General features: G+C 41.5%; 1 long non-coding RNA gene across 1 annotated transcript in view; it reads right to left on the bottom strand.

The window, feature by feature from the left end:
- Positions 1–15,827, bottom strand: part of LOC137432072 (uncharacterized) — a 99,042-nt gene extending 83,215 nt beyond the window's left edge. Inside the window, exons 1-2 of the long non-coding RNA XR_010985396.2 lie at positions 15,668–15,827; positions 7,980–8,054 (exon numbers count right to left, since the gene is read on the bottom strand). This is a non-coding gene — a long non-coding RNA (uncharacterized LOC137432072). The remainder of the gene's footprint in view (positions 1–7,979; positions 8,055–15,667) is intronic.
- Between the last annotated feature and the right edge of the window lie 1,193 nt (positions 15,828–17,020).

The raw sequence follows: 17,020 nt of genomic DNA on the forward strand, positions 1-17,020 counted from the left end.
CACTGAGGAGAGGCTTCCGTCTGGCCACTCTGCCATAAAGCCCAGATCGGTGGAGTGTTTCAGTGACGGTTGTCCTTCTGGAAGTTTCTCCCATCTCCACACAGGATCTCTGGAGCTCACCCAGAGTGACCATCGGGTTCTTGGTCACCTCTCTTACCAAGGCCCTTCTCCCCCGATTGCTCAGTTTGGCCAGGCGGCCACCTCAAGGAAGAGTCCTGGTTGTTCCAAACTTCTTCCATTTAAGAATTATGGAGGCCACTGTGCTCTTGGGAACCTTCAATGCAGCAGAAATTTTTTTGTAGGCTTCCCCAGATCTGTGCCTCGACACAATCCTGTCTCTGCGCTCTGCAGGCAGTTCCTTCGACCTCATGGCTTGGTTTTTGCTCTGATATGCATTGTCAGCTGTGAGACCTTATATAGACAGGTGTGTGCCTTTCCAAATCATGTCCAATCAATTGAATTTACCACAGCTGGACACCAATCAAGGTGTAGAAACATCTCAAAGATGATCAAGAGAAATGGGAGGCACCTGAGCTAAATTTCAAGTGTCATAGCAAAGGGTATGAATACTTATGTAAATGTAATATTTCAGTTTTTTCTTTTTAATAAATTTGCAAAACTTTCTAAAATCCCGTTTTGTCTTTGTCATTATAGGGTATTGAGTGTAGATTGCTGAGTAAAAAATGAATTTAAACGATTTCAGCATAAGGTGCGACATAACAAAATGTGAAAAAAGTGAAGGGGTCTGAATACTTTCTGAATGCACTGTACAAATGAATAATTCTTTAAAGCTGTCAGTGGAGGATTTCACATCCAATAACACTCATGAAACTTTCGAATAGCATCGCTGAACTACAAAACTGACTGAAGAAAAAAAAATGCTACAGAACCCAGAAATGCAACAAAAGTTCAAAAATAAATAAATCTCAGTAGACGCATTGGTCATGGGTATCATACCTGAAGGGGACTAGTCGGCGAATGTGCCCATGGAAGCAGACTCATTTGTTGGTGTATACAGTGCCCTCCATATGTATTGGAACGGTGAAGTTAAATTTGTTATTATTGCTGTATACTTAGGAGATTTCGATTTAAGATTAAAAGATGAATACGAGGCAAGAGCACAGGTCAGATTTTATTCATTGGTATTTTTATGCATGTATGTTTTACCATTGTAGAACAATAGCACTTTTATGTTCAGTCCCCACATTTTAAGTGATCATAAGTATTGTATTAAATGACTGACAGGTGTTTCTTGGTGCATTAATTGTTCACACATAAAAGATCTGAGAATGTCTAGTCTTGGTTTTAGTATTTGCTTTTGCCTTCAGAGTCTGCCTATGGAATTCCAACTGTCTATGAAAGAAATGCAAGCAATTTGGAAGCTGAAAGCACAGAATAATTTTATTAGAACCATAGCACAACAACTGGACATACATAGCAAATACAACAATTTGGAATATCTTGACAAAAAAATTAATCACTAAGGTACTTAGCAATAGACAATGACCAGGTCTGCAAAGAAAAGCAACTGCAGTTTATGACAGAAAAATCATCAGAGCTGTGAAGAAAAACCCTAAAACAACTGCCAGTGACATCACCAACAACTTCTAGAGTGCAGCGGTGAAAGTATCACAATCTACGTTCACAGAAGACGCAGACAGCAGAATTACAAAGCCTACACCGCAAGATGCAAACCTCTCATGAGCACCAAAAATAGAAAAGCCAGATTAGAATTTGCCAAGACGTGCAGATGAGAGCCAGTACAATTCTGGAACAAAGTTTTATGGAGAAATGAAACCAAGATAAACCTTTACTAAAGTGATGAAAATTCGAAAATGTGGAGAATGGATGGAACTGCATATGACCCAAAGCATGCTACATCATCTGTGAAGCATGGTGGAGGTAGTGTCATGGCTTGGGCTTGCATGGCTGCCTCTGAAACTGGCTCACTCATCTTTATTCTATACTCATTTCTATTCTAATCTATTGATGATGGCAGCAGCAGAATGAATTTGAAAGTGTTCAGAAACATTTTGACTGCCCTATGTACAAGGAAATTCCTCCAAACTCATTGGGCAGCACGACACCATGCAGCAAGACAATGACCAAAACACATTGCTAACACAACCAAGGAGTTCAGAGGGGAAAAAAGTGGAAGGTTTTATGCTGGCGAAGTCCATCTCCTGATTTGAATCCAATGGAGCATGTATTTCACTTGCTGAAGAGGAGACTAAAGACAGAAACCCCAAAACAAATAACAACTGAAAATGGCTGGATTAAAGGCTTGGCAAAGCATCTCAAAAGAAGACCTTGAAAGTTTGGTGATGTCGATGGGTCACAGGCTCAATGTAGTTATTGGATGCAAGGTATGCAACATAATATTATGCTATTGGTTCACGAGTTATAAAGTGACCACTATATTCGTCATGTGTGTGCGTCTGTCTGTGTGAGTGTCTGTCTGACCGCAGCATAACTACCCGATGATATCATCCGATCTTGATGAAACTAGGGTGGGAGGTTGATATCATGATCTAGTTGTGTCCTGCCTAGAGGGGGCGTATTGCGCCTATTGTGGGCGGAGCCACGCCCCAAAAAGATGTCTTTTTAGGGGGTAATCGAGTTCAAGCTACATCTTCTCCAACGCAGTTGGTGGAATCTGACAGGGGTTTCGGTATTTGGTTAGGCCAATGTCATGTGTCTAGCCCCACGGAGCTCCATTTTTCTTTTTCTTTTTTTTTGCATTTCATTTTTCACCGAATTTTCGATATTGTGTAGCTAACTAACCTCACAACTGATTATACATTATTTTGTATCTCATTTCAAGGTCAGTAACCTTCGTTTTGACATTTCCGGGCCTGGCCATTCCGGACCTGTTTCGGTTATAGTCCGTCCTTTGTCATTGAATACCGCTCGCTCGTGAACCATCGTCGTCTCCTGACTTGTTATACTACTTTAATTTACTTTACGTTAATCTGTTCCAATAGTTATGCTTACCTAAAATGGGGGGGACTGAACATAAAAAGTGCTATTGTTCTACAATGGTAAAACATATATACAGTCACGTGAAAAAGTAAGTACACCCCATGTAAAGTTTTGATTTTTTCAACATATTTCAACATACAGCTATTTGATCTTCATTTCAACAATATTGATAGATAAAGGTGATATAATATAACAAATATCATGAAACATTTACATTTTGTAGTCCATTGTATAATTTAAATAAACATAAATGCAAATTTCGCAGGTGGAAAAAGTAAGTACACCATTGGCTCTAACAGGTGGTATTGCCCCCTTTGGTAGAAACAACCTCGAGTAGGCGTTTCTTATAACTGTCTACCAGTCTCTGACATCGACTGGGAGAATTTTTTGCCGACTCCTCCATGCAGAGTTCTTTCAGCTGTGCGATGTTTGAGGGGTTTCTTGCATGCACAGCTCGTTTCAAATCCCCCCACAACATCTCGATGGGATTTAGATCCTGGCTTTGACTTGGCCATTCCAGAACCCCCCATTTCTTTCTTTTCAGCCATTCCTTGGTGGATTTACTGGTATGTTTAGGGTCATTGTCATGTTGCAAGGTCCACCTTCGGTTGAGCTTCAACTTTCTGACAGATGGCCTCACATTATCCTCAAGCACCCTCTGGTACAATGAAGAATTCATAGTGGATTCTATGATGGTGAGCTGCCCAGGCCCTGATGCAGCAAAACTGCCGAAAACCATAATATTTCCACCACCATGCTTTACAGTTGGTATCAGGTTCCTGTTGTCAAATGCTGTCTTTGGGTTTCGCCAAACATGTCTTCTGTTACTGTGGCCAAATAGCTCTACCTTTGACTCATCTGTCCAGAGCACATTGTTCCAGAAGTGCTGGTCTTTGCCGAGGTGTTCATTGGAAAACTTTAGTCTTGCCCTGATGTTCTTTCTGGACAGCAAAGGTTTCCTCCTGGCACACCTCCCATGTAGATCAAATTTGTGCAACCTCTTTCTAATGGTAGACTCGTGCACTTTGACATTAACAGTGGCAAGAGCTACCTGTAGGTCCCATGATGACATTCTATGATTCTTAGAGACTTATTTCAGCATCTTGCGGTCTGCTCTTGGGCTGAACTTGCTGGGGCGGCCTGGCCTGAACAAGTTGGCAGTTGTTTGGAATCTTCTCCACTTGTAGATGATCTTCCGGACAGTCGAATGATTGATTTCAAATTGTTTGGAGATCTTTTTAAATCCCTTCCCAGACTCGTAGGCATCTATAACCTTTTTTCTGAAGGCCTCAGAGAGCTCTTTTGATCTAGGCATGGTGACGCCGCACACTTCAACAACAAAGAGCAAACCAAACTAAATGTCTGAGGTTTAAATAAGACAGGTTCCTTCAAGATCCTCTCTAACGATGTTCCAATCATTTGCACCTGAGCTGGTGCACCTGATTCTAATTTTAGGTATTTGAAGTAGTGATAAATGTCGGGGTGTACTTACTTTTTACACATGCGAAATTTGCATTTATGTTTATTTAAATTATACAATGGACTACAAAATGCAAATGTTTCATGATATTTGTTATATTATATCACCTTTATCTATCAATATTGTTGAAATGAAGATCAAGTATACTGTATGTTGAAATATGTTGAAAAAGTCAAAATTTGCATGGGGTGTACTTACTTTTTCACGTGACTGTATATATAAATACCAATAAATAAAAGCTGACCTTCTGTACTCTTGACTCTTATTCACCTTTTGATCTAAAATTCAAATCTCTTGAGTATATAGTAATAATAACAAATTTGGCTTAGCTGTTCCAATACTTATGGAGGGCATTGCATATGACTGATATCCAAAACAAAACTGTGAGGATACAGGACGATACCCCTGAAAGTAGTTATGATACCCCATCAGGAAGGGTTAGCCATGCTTCAATGTTAAAAGAACAAGATTAGGATGCATTAATGTACAGATATTGTATTATACAGGTAGAGCCAGTTTATTATCAGAAGAAGTTAACACGTCAGGGATAAGAATGGTATGGGTGAAGTGAGGTGGTTGGGAAAAGGAAAAATCTAAATGCAGTAAGTGCCTCAGAAGTTATGAATGTATAAATGAAAGATTAATGTGGTCAGATTTAAGATGCCGCAAGTAAATATATTTTTTTATTGCAAGCTTATGCTTGAAATGAGACTTCTAATAGTGCAATGAAAGTAAGATCCGAGATTAAACACGGTGCTTTCATCTAAGATTAAACACTGTGCTAAATAGTGTAAAATGGCATGACATGTTTCTACTAATGGATGATTTTATGGGTAAAGTAGATATAGGGACAGACATTTGTGGAGAGAAGTTTTGGGGAGTTTTGGAATCGCAACGATGAATGATGACGGTGAAGGTCTGTTTGAAACATGGAAAACTCACAATCCTCTTAAAGAATGTATTATTTAAAACACAGACGGAACCTTAAGATAGCGTGGATATCACCGGATGGGATAACACAAAACTTAATTGATTTTCTTTTTGCTAATAGAAGATGAAGGACATTGATTCCAGATACAAGAGAAGATAGAGGAGGTAATGTACCAACTGATCATAGATTAGTTATTTCTAAAATGAGAATGAAGCTGATAGCAGCCAACACAAACACACAAAATACTAATTAAAATGTGCAGAAACTAAAACCTGAAAATGATAGGAGTTAATTTGAAATATAATGGGGGAATTTGAAATGAAATAAAAAGAAACTAAATATGAGGAATTTGAAATACTTTTGAATATTGAATAAGAAGACATCCAAATAAATTGGGAAGAATTAAAGAAAGCTATAAATGAAACATCAAAATAAGTCTTCGGATATAGAAAAAGAACAAGCCATGAATAAGTGAAATACACTACATGACCAAAGGTATGTGGACACCACTTCTAATTAGTGCATTCGGCTGTTTCAGCCACACCCATTGCTGAAAGGTATATAAAATCAAGCACACAGCCATGCAATCTCCATGGACAAACATTGGCAGTAGAATGGGCTGTACTGAAGAGCTCAGTGACTTTCAACGTGGCACAGTCATGGGATGCCACATTTCCAACAAGTCAGCTCATCAAATTTCTGCCCTGCTAGAGCTGCCCCGGTCAACTGTACGTGCACTTATTGTGAAGTGGAAACGTCTAGGAGCAACAACAGCTCAGCCGCAAAGAGGTAGGCCACACAAGCTCACAGAACGGGACCGCTGAGTGCTGAAGCACGTAGCACGCAAAAATAGTCTGTCCTCGGTTGCAACACTCACTACCGAGTTCCAAACTGCCTCTGGAAGCCACGTCAGAACAACAACTGTTCGTCGGGAGCTTCATGAAATGAGTTTCCATGGCTGAGCAGTCGCACATAAGCCTAAGATCACCATGCACAATGCTAAGCGTCGGCTGGAGTGGTGTAAAGCTCGCCGCCATTGGACTCTGGAGCAGAGGAAACGCGTTCTCTGGAGTGATGAATCACGCTTCACCATCTGGCAGTCCGACTGACTAATCTGGGTTTGGCAGATGCCAGGAGAACGCTACCTGCTCGATTGCATAGTGCCAACTGTAAAGTTTGGTGGAGGAGGAATAATGGTCTGGGGCTGTTTTTCATGGTTCATGCTTGGCCCCTTAGTTCCAGTGATGGGAAATCTTAACGCGACAGCATACAATGGCATTCTCAATGATTGTGTGCTTCCAACTTTGTGGCAACAGTTTGGGGAAGGCCCTTTCCTGTTTCAGCATGACAATGCCCCCATGCACAAAGCAAGGTCCATACAGAAATGGTTTGTTGAGATCGGTGTGGAAGAACTTGACTGGCTTGCACAGAGCCCTGACCTCAACCCAACCGAACATCTTTGGGATGAATTGGAATGCCGACTGCAAGCCAGGCCCAATCGCGCAACATCAATGCCCGACCTCACTAATGCTCTTGTGGCTAAATGGAAGCAAATCCCCGCAGCAATTTTGCAACATCTCGTCGAGTGGAAAACCTTCCCAGAAGAGTGGAGGCTATTATAGCAGCAAAGGGGGTACCAACTCCATATTAATGCCCATTATTTTGGAATGAGATGTGTGAGGTTTGGGTGTCCACATACTTTTGGTCATGTCGTGTATATCTTAGGCGAAGTGGGAAACAAATGGATCTAAAGTTGTAAACTCATTCGAACAAGTATTTAAGAACAAGTTAAGGAATTTAATTTTATTTGATGTACCAGACTCTTTCCAGAGTGTTGGTGCAACCAAACTAGTTTATTGATAAGGGTTATATTGGGGGTTTTTCAGTGCTCTCCCAGTGTTGATTATCCATGCTCTATCCTTCTAAATGCTGAGCATCAACCAAGGAAGCAGCACGTTCCATTTTTATAGTTTTTGGTGTGACTCAGTCGGGCTTTGAACTACTGACACTAACTCTCCAGACTCAGAGGGGACGCTCTAACCATTACGCCACCGAGTCTGGTGAGCTGAAAAAAGCTAGAAATAAATGCTGATATTGACTCCATATAGGTTAGCAATAATATATTGATTAATTTTGGGACAACAAACAAAAAGTTAGGTAGAGGATAAGGATGTTTAAAAAATGTTTGAAGCTGTAAAAATTTTAACGAAATGCTCACAAATGTCTGTTGATAATGTTACTGGTCTGAAAAGGATTAAATGCAAATGCATTAAAAAGCGAAGCAAGGAAAAAAAAGTTTTAAACTATTTTGAAGCATTATACAATCCAAATATGAACCAATATCCATGAGAGTTAAGGGGCTGAGAAAATATCCAGAGAGGATGAGAAAAACCACAGCCCCAGATTATCCAATAAGAGGTAGAAAATGGCAATAAATTAATTGAAACAGAAAAGCAGTCAAAGTATGCAACATACTGTCTAAAACAATGGGAGCAGGACGAGAGTCCACGGTGTTCCTGATAAAAATGTTTAGTGATGTTCAGGTAGAGGACAAAAAAACGGAAACACCAATGTAAAGTCACTTACTAAGGCATTGGGCCATCACGTGTGGCCAGTACGCTTGTATGCACAGTGACATGGAGTCCAACAGCGTCTGGAATTCTGCAGGAGGGATGCGGCACCATTATTCCACGAGAAAGTCAATTAACCTGTTTGATGGAGGTGGAAAATGCTGCTTCGAGCGTCGTTCCAGACTATACCATAAATGCTCGATTGAGTTCAAGTATGGTGACTGAGAAGGCCATGACACATGGATAACATCAGTGTCATGCTCATCAAATCAATGGGCGACCACACGTGCTCTGTGTTATTTGCTTATTAACACATGGGCCACACCTGTGTGGAAGCCATTGTTTGGTGTCCCTCATTTACCCAGGTGTATCAAAAAAATGTGGCCACTATCTGTACATGATAGAAAGAGGAGTTAATGGAAGATTGGAAGAAGAAAATTATAATTCCAAGATAAAAGAGCAAAGTAGTCAATAATGCAAAAATTACTATGGAATAAGCTTACTATCTATTCCAAGCAAAGTGTTCTGGAGAATTTCACTAAAAAGGACCAAGTCGACAATAGAGAATACAATGAGACAACAACAAGATTGGTTTAGAAAGGGAAGATTGACTGTTGAACAGAGTTGTGCTCTTAAACAGGCTTTTAGTTGGAAAAAGGAGTATGTAAAGGTCTTGTTCATTGCTTTTAAAGTTGGGAAAAATCTGATGACTCATTCAGAAGAGAGGTCTTTGGAGAGTATTAGAGCACTTTGAAATTCCTTTGAAATGGTAAGAAACTGCAGAAGTTATATGAAAGGGTATGAAGCTGCATTATGATGAGGGAAAGCTTGGGGAGTGCTTTGAAACAAAGACAGGGATAAGACAAGGATTTGATATCTCACCGGAATTGTTTAACATATTTATGGATAGAATTATGTATAAGCTAATGGAAAGTGTACATGATGGCGCAACACTCGGTGAAGAAACTGTTCAAGATCTAAATGTTGCTGATACTATCGCACTATTGGCAGATATCATATAAATCCTTAATATATTACTGTTAATGATAAAAGAAATAACTCTTGCTTTAGCAATTAGGAAACATCAAAGTAAAATAATATTAGTGAACAGACAAGAAGAAATGCCATACATAAAAATAAGAAGGCATCATTTAAAGCAAACAAATTCGTTTAACAAATCGTGGGTCCATTTCAACATCAAATGGAAAAATAAGAAAATGTATGACAAAAAGAATGGCAGGAGCTGCAACAGCCTGCAACAGCCTGCAACACTCTAAAATTGCTGTTGTGGAACAGGAGGATATATCAGAAAAGGTAAAAATGAAGATATTCATTGCAATAGCGACTCCGATTTTGATAAATGGATCATACGTATGGACCCTTAAAAGCAAAGAAGAAAAAACATTCCTTTGAAATACACTTGTAGAGAACCATGTTGAAATACAATGGGATGATTTTATAAGATATCAGAGAAAGGCCTGAACAAATTCCAATGAGTGCAAGAAGACATAAATCTCAACTGAAAAGGTTTGGACATATTAAAAGAACGGATGAGGAAAGGAAAGTGAAAATAATATACCAAAGCAGGATGAACAGTAGAAGGTCAGTGGGTAAACCAATAACCAAGTGGAATCAAACAGTGGAGAAGGATCTAATGGAAGCGGAAATTACTATGGAAGAAACACAACATGTTGCTGAAGATAGGAAAGGAGGCAGAGCTGTGGTTCAGGCCTTATGTTGCTTAGCAGTGAGAAATACAACAAGCATTTTAAGGCCATTTTCCCTGCTAGATCGGGGGTTAGCCTTGCGGGCCCCATGACAATCATGGTTCCCTGTTTGAGGCAATGTTTTTATGGCCGGATGCCCTTCCTGACGCCAACCCTTGGTCACCTCTGACGATGCGCAGGGATACGGTGTACCTATTCTAAACCGGGGTACACACCGGGATCATTCATCCCAGCAAGCTGATACTCAATTTGCCGACCTCGGAAGGATGACAGGCTGAGTCAACCCCCCTGGCGTTAATTCAGCGATCGACCTGGATTCGAACCCAGGATCCCAAGCCGGCACCCTAACCGCTAAGCCAACGAAAGATAAATGTTATAAAATACCACATCTGTACACATATTTTGGGAATAGTGCACATGGATGTCATGTAACCAAGAGGATTCATACAGAAAAACTAAACAAAAAAATTCAGCCAACATCACCGTTTTACACAAAAAAGGTGCAAACACAGATACTTACAACTACAGACTAATCAGCTTGCTCCCAATAATCAGCAAGGTCATGGAATCAATCATCGCTTCTGACATCAATACTTCCTCTTCTCCAAAGGCTTGATCTCGGATCATCAATTTGGATTCAGACCAGGTCACTCTACTCTGGACATGCTACTTCTACTGTCTCAACAATGGATGGAGGTCCTTAATGCCAAACAGGAAATCAGAGCTGTCTCCCTTGACATATCACGTGCCTTCGATATGGTCTGGCACCCCGCTCTGCTCACCAAACTCTCCTCCTATGGTATCCATTGAAATATCCACACATGGCTTGCAGACTTCCTCTCTGATCATAGTCAACGTGTGGCCCTGAATGGATTTCTCTCATCTCCCCTTCCTGTTCTGGCTGGAGTTCCCCAAGGTCGTGTTCTGGGCCCTGTGCTTTTTCTTGTCTTCATCAATGATCTCTCCGACTCTCTGGAAAATCCTCTCTAACTCTTTGCTGATGACTCCACTCTCTGCTGCTCCATACCTCATCCCTCAGATCGGCAGTCTGCTGCCTCCTCACTCTCTGCAGACCTGGACAAAATCACAGACTGGTCAAACAAGTGGAACATGTCTTTCAATCCTGACAAATCTCACACTCTCATTATGTCTCTCCAAAAAGATTGTCTGGAAAACCCTCCCATCTACTTTCTCAACAATCCTCTCCAAGAAGTTCTGTCACTCAAGCTTTTGGGTCTCACTATCTGCCATGATCTTTCTTGGGAAAACCACATTTTCAAGCTGGCCTTCAAAGCCAGTCTGGGCATCATCCGTCGTGCAAAGTCCTTCCTTGGCACACCTGAGCTCCTCAACACATACAAGGCATTCATCCGCAGCTCACTGGAACACTGTTCCCCCCTCCAGGCCGATGCTCCCACCTCACACCTAGCTCAGCTTCACGCTGTTGAAACCAAAGCTTTCAGAATCATTGGAATCTCCCGCGATGAAGCTAACTCTGAGGGCCTTTCACTCGCTTACCGCAGGCAGGTTGGTGGTCTTTCTGTCTTCTACTGACTCCTCTCCAGCTCCCCCAGCTCTCTCTGTGCAATGTCCCCCAAATATTCCTATAGGTCGCACAAGATCTGTCAGTAACCCTCTTATGGTTAAACTGCCAAAATCAAGACTCTCTGCTCACCTTCACTCTTTCATTCCCCTTTTCTCCCACCTCTGGAACAAATTCCCACACTCTCTTCAATCCGACTCCTCCTTGCAGATCTTGATAACAGCTGTTCACCACCATCTCTTCTCTTTCCCCATCCAGAACCTTGATCTTTTCTACCCCCGTTAATTCACCCCAGATCCACTTTTTTGAAATTCTGACTTCTTTCCTGGAAGTCCTAGCAATGCCCATGTGTTTTATACCTCTCCCTCCCACCCCCCCCCCCTTCCCGTGCCTCCTCCCCACAAAGCCCTCTCCATCCCACAGATCTCCCAATGTCCCTGATCTCAAATGTTGTACTTGTGTGCTTCCCTATGTCTCCCCATCTTGTCTCCTGCTCCCTTTATCTTATGTTTTATGTGTCAGTTTGTCTTTTATTGATTAATGTTAGTTCTTACACGAGCCTTGATCTTGTATGCCAAAAAAAAAAAAGAGGGATACAGATCCAGTCTTCCCTATTCCCTACCTTTTCGTTTATCAACATATTATTATGTTTCACCATGGTTCCACTTCGCCCTAGGGTATAAATCACCACCCCAGGGGACATAGAACACTGCAACTCATAGATTGCTCGACTGGGGAGGTGTATTCCAGGCCTTGGTCTCCTCGAGGCAGAGGCGCAAGAGAGTGGAGACTTTTTACAGTTAGAATGGGAAGATTTGGAGCCCAAAGTGAGTCAATTCGAATCAAGGGGCAGGCAGTTGGTGATGTTGTGACTCAGTAATTCCTTCACTTATTTCGCGTGAGAATCACTCTTCGAATCTGTTGTAGCTCTGTACACCTCTGTCCAACTACAGGTTCACGTGGGTATCGCAAGATGCCTCCTTCCCCCTCAGCCATGGTCATGAAGGAGCCCTGGGCGAGCTCAATGAGGCGGCCAACATTTTTTTGCTGAGACAACTTTTCTTTTTATTTATTGATGCTCTCATCAGTGCTTTTGCTTTCATCCCTGCCAATCCTCAAACCCTTACTATACAGATCATTAGCCATAGCAGGTGGTAGTGTAACATAACATAATGTCTGTCATATGTGGTCTGTCATTGGGGCTCCGTCAGTCCTGTGTCTCCAGTGTGAGTAGTATTTATAAATAAGAAACTTGTATAAAGTGTGCTTCTTTTCATTATATTATTCGCCACTGTTTGACTTAGTCACACAGATAGCCCAGATGGCAGAGCACTGGTATGGTTCACCAGAGGATCTGGGTTCAATTCCTGGTCTGGGTACGTAGTTTTCCCACATATATTGATTGGATAATCTATATACAGGGTGAGTCAAAAGTCCAGAAACAGAAACAGAAACATAGGAAGGATAGGAAAAAACAAACAAACTTTCCTATGTTTCCAGTGTCCTAATGGACTGACACGTCATGGAGTAACATTGAGGATGAAAGATCACTCATGGAGCGACACTTGGCAAAACAGAACAAAGTAGAATGGCACTCAGTAGAGCATCCGTTTGACTTCACAAATAATTGCTGGTTGAATAGTGCGACCTGATAAGCAAATCTACATTTTCTGTTTAAAAGGCTATTTCATGTTTTCGGGTTGTTCGTCCGACTGTCTGGCCGTCCGTCCATGATAGGTTTTCGTTACCAAGATAACTTGAGGACGGCAGAAGGGATCTTAGTCAAACTTGGTGCAGGTATGTATAATGAGATAAAGATGAACTGACTATATTTTGGGGTCACGAGGTCAAAGTCCAAATGTCAGAGGTCATGTTAGGTAAAAAAAAAAGGTCCTATTACCACGATAATTTGTGAACAAGTGATTGGATTATGACCGAAATTGGAACAAGTATGTATTATGATGCAAAGATGAACTGACTTGATTTTTGGGTCAAGATGTCAAAGGTCAAAATCGGTAATAGTGTTATAACAAGAACGGCAGAAGGGATAAAAGTCGAACTCGGTACAGGTATGTATAATGATGGAAAGATTAACTGATTAGATGTTGGGGTCAAAGGTCAGAGGTCAGGTTAAGTAAAAATTATGTTGCCGCGCCAACACGTGAACCAGTGATGGGATTTTGAACAAACTTGGTATAAGCATATATGATGCAAAGATGAACTGATAGGATTATGGCATCAATAGGTCAAAGGTCAGAGGTCATGTCAGGTAAAAATGGGATAACTTGAGAACAGCTGAAGGGATTTAAATTAAAACTTGGTACAGGTATGTATAATGATGTAAACATGAACTGATTATATTTTTGGGTTAAGAGGTCAAAGGTCATGTTCGGTAAAAATCCTGTTACCATGATAACTTGTGAGCCAGTGATAGGGTTTTGCCTAAACTTATATAATGATGCAAATATGAACTGATTAGATTATGGGGTCACTAGGTCAAAAGTCATTAAGTAAAAATCCTGTTACTGTTCTAACTTTTGAACCGGTTATGGGATTTTGCCCAAACATGGTACAAGTATATATTATGATGCAAAGATGAACTGATTATATTTTGGCAAAGGTGAGGAGTGAGGTGATGTTGGTGACGTCAGAGGTCATGCCAGGTAAAAATGTGATACTTGACAACAGCTGAATGGATTAAAATCAAACTTGGAACAAGTTTATATAATGATATAATAATGTGAGCGGAGGCATATCGGTCGACGCCGTGACGTCAGAGTATCGATCTAGTTTTTTTTTTTAATGAAAAGCAACAGTGCCACAAATAATTCAGAACAGTTTGTTCCCATTGCAATTAATCGTGTTTTGTTTATAATGGTCGTTATTATTTATAGCATTGATAAAAATATTTATGATACCATGGTACTTATGGACTCAGTTGTAACCATATGCATAGGTACGTACAGTACAAGGCACTGTTTTAATATGAACTTACTGTATTTGGTGTAAAGTGCAGTAATTAAAATTTCGTGGACAGGTATGACAATGGGAGTTAATTGGCTTTGGTGCAAATTAACTGTCAAAAAGGTTCTCTTTGCAAGCCCAGTGTGCCAGATAATTCACTGAATGTTTGTGCAAGTATTACATCAGAAAAGCATTAACTGCCTTCAGAAACCAATCATGGAACAGCAGTGTCTGCACGTCACTCTGATGGTGATGCAATTTATCATCTGGTCTTTCTGCATTAAAAAACGATCACTCCATCAAGAAAGCAGCAAGCATCATATCAAACGAACACAAGCCTTCAAGTACATTTGTTTCAAACCAAATCGAATGTTTGTGCCTGTGTTAACACGTCTTGGGATGCAAGGTTTTTGGGGTGCATTTTGTAATACAACACTGTTTTTGTTTATTCAGTATGCATATTTTTTTTATACATCATGGTGTTTTGATGAGTTGGTATAGCAAAGTGAAAACATTGAAATTAATAACAAACAATATCTATGGAGGGAATTCAAAAAGTTATATGAAGAACAAGACACTCCACAATAGAACAAGAGCCGTCAGCCTTGTTCGTTTTCAGCATGAAGAATACCGAATTCCTAAGAAAATTATATATACTAGCCGAAACCCGTGGAACATCCACGGAAGGGAGGATGTGGTGTATGGATAGAGTGTACCATTATGGATGGCATAGGGGATTTGCTTGTCCGAGTAAGAGTTAGGAAGAAAGATGAGAATGAAGAGTGCGTATATGAACAACGTATTTATTGCAATCTACTTAAATGACAACGCTACGATACACTTTTGAAAATATCACGTACCGTCTCGAAGTCAATGGCATCCTTTTATCTCTTCATATACAACTCTGATTTCTACCTTATCGTGAACAGGGTGAAGCCTACTTTGATAATCATGAACGGTGGCAGATGCAGGAGTTGGTGAAACGAAAGGGAGGGGGGGGGGGGCTGATCATGACCTACCCTACGCCAATATGACTCAGCCAGCTGATTCAGAGACAACGCAGGAATTGCAAAGTTACCATCATATTGAGTCAACTTACACACTGGTCTTTGAGGAACAATAAACTGCTCTATTCAAGGTGCTTAAGTTAATCCTTCAAATCATTTAAAAACAACCCAACGTTGACGAAGCATGGCATACGAGGCCCGTTCAAAAAGTTCACGGAACGGCGTACTCTCAAAGATCTGAGGCCAAAATGTTTGTTTTTTCCCCCCCTTACACAACGGAAACAACTGGATAGGTAGGGCCGAGGCCTACGCCTACGTTTCGTCACTCGGCGAAGTACACTTTGTTTTAAGCTTTCAGAAGCTGAAGCCTTGGTATTTATTGCTTTATATGCTACTGATGGGCTGCTGATCAGTTTCACTTCGTTGTAATCACAGTATATGGAAGACATTATGGTAAACCCACCTGATGAGGTTAGCGTACAGCGCGATCGACGACACCGGCACAAATGGCGGAATGCATGCTCAGGATTGTCCACTCAGTGGACGGCTTGCTGTCGCCTTCGACTGTCCAATCAGCGGACGGCTTGTTGCGCCTTCACCCAGCAGACGCCAATACGATGGAGTCGTAAGATGGCGTCGTATCGGCCGTTAATCGGATGCTTTTGGGCCCCAACGTCGGCTAATTCAGATTTTTCGAGTATGGCTGTAGGTGATAAACAAAGAGCGCGGTTCGTAGATCGTAAATCCATTAGTGCCGGGGCATTGGGTCACTGGGTGCAGCGTAAAAGGGATAACAAAGTCGAGTCCTTATACCACCGTTTAGAGGCCATTGTTCCCCGCAAAGCGGGGGTTGGCCTTTTCGGGGACCGTGGTAGTTGATGTTTTTTGGTCCCCTTTTTGAAGCAATGTTTTACGGCCGGATGCCCTACCTGACGCCAACCCTTTTTGCCACCTTCAACGACAAACAGGGAATTACCAGTGAACTGGTACTCGTGCGTGCCAAGTGTGTTGTGGTCTTTGCCAGTCATGGCACTCACTTCATAATATTGGGCATCACGCAGGCAGCCACATTCTGTAGGCCTCACACACTGATTCACATCCCACACAAGGCCACTGTCACAGACACAGCCCTTATTATATAGATGATGTGAACCATCCCCCCCCCCCCCCCCCCCTCTATCATTGTGCAGTTATGTTTGAAAATACCTGGTGTTGGCCTAATGGTTAGGGCGGCGGGCTTGGGATCCTAAGGTCCTGAGTTCGAATCCTGTTCATCTGTTGAATTAATACCAGGTGAGGTTGATTCAGCTTGTCATCCCTTCCGTGGTCGGCAAAATGAGTAACATGTTACTCGGTCCTCCCTCAAGGAGGTTGGTGGCAGGATTTGCGCAAAATGAGTAACATGTTACTCGGTCCTCCCTCAAGGAGGTTGGTGGCAGGATTTGCACTCCAGCTACCCTAAACAACACCTCATTCCGTAGCACACACAGAGGTTTGTGTCGGGATGGTGGTGCTGATGAGTCGTCCAAGGACACAGCGGCGTGCTGATCCAGCATTCGCTTATTTACATATATATATTGTTGTGGATATGAGGACTGTATATATTTTTTTTGATTGTGTGCTGTATTGTTGTGATTATTGTTTATTCTGTGCCTCCTGCCTCCGGAGCTGTGTAAAGACCAAAAGGGCGTCCCATAGTCCACAAGCATACATGTCAGCCAATCATAGGATATTCATGTTCGATAGTTATATCTTATTCTGTGTTTTAGGATAAGGCTGTGTCTCCCATTAATTGAAGTACTCCATTGCACCAGTG

Source organism: Myxine glutinosa, chromosome 8 (genome assembly GCF_964187855.1).
Source record: "Myxine glutinosa chromosome 8, kmMyxGlut1.1, whole genome shotgun sequence".
NCBI lineage: Eukaryota > Metazoa > Chordata > Myxini > Myxiniformes > Myxinidae > Myxine > Myxine glutinosa.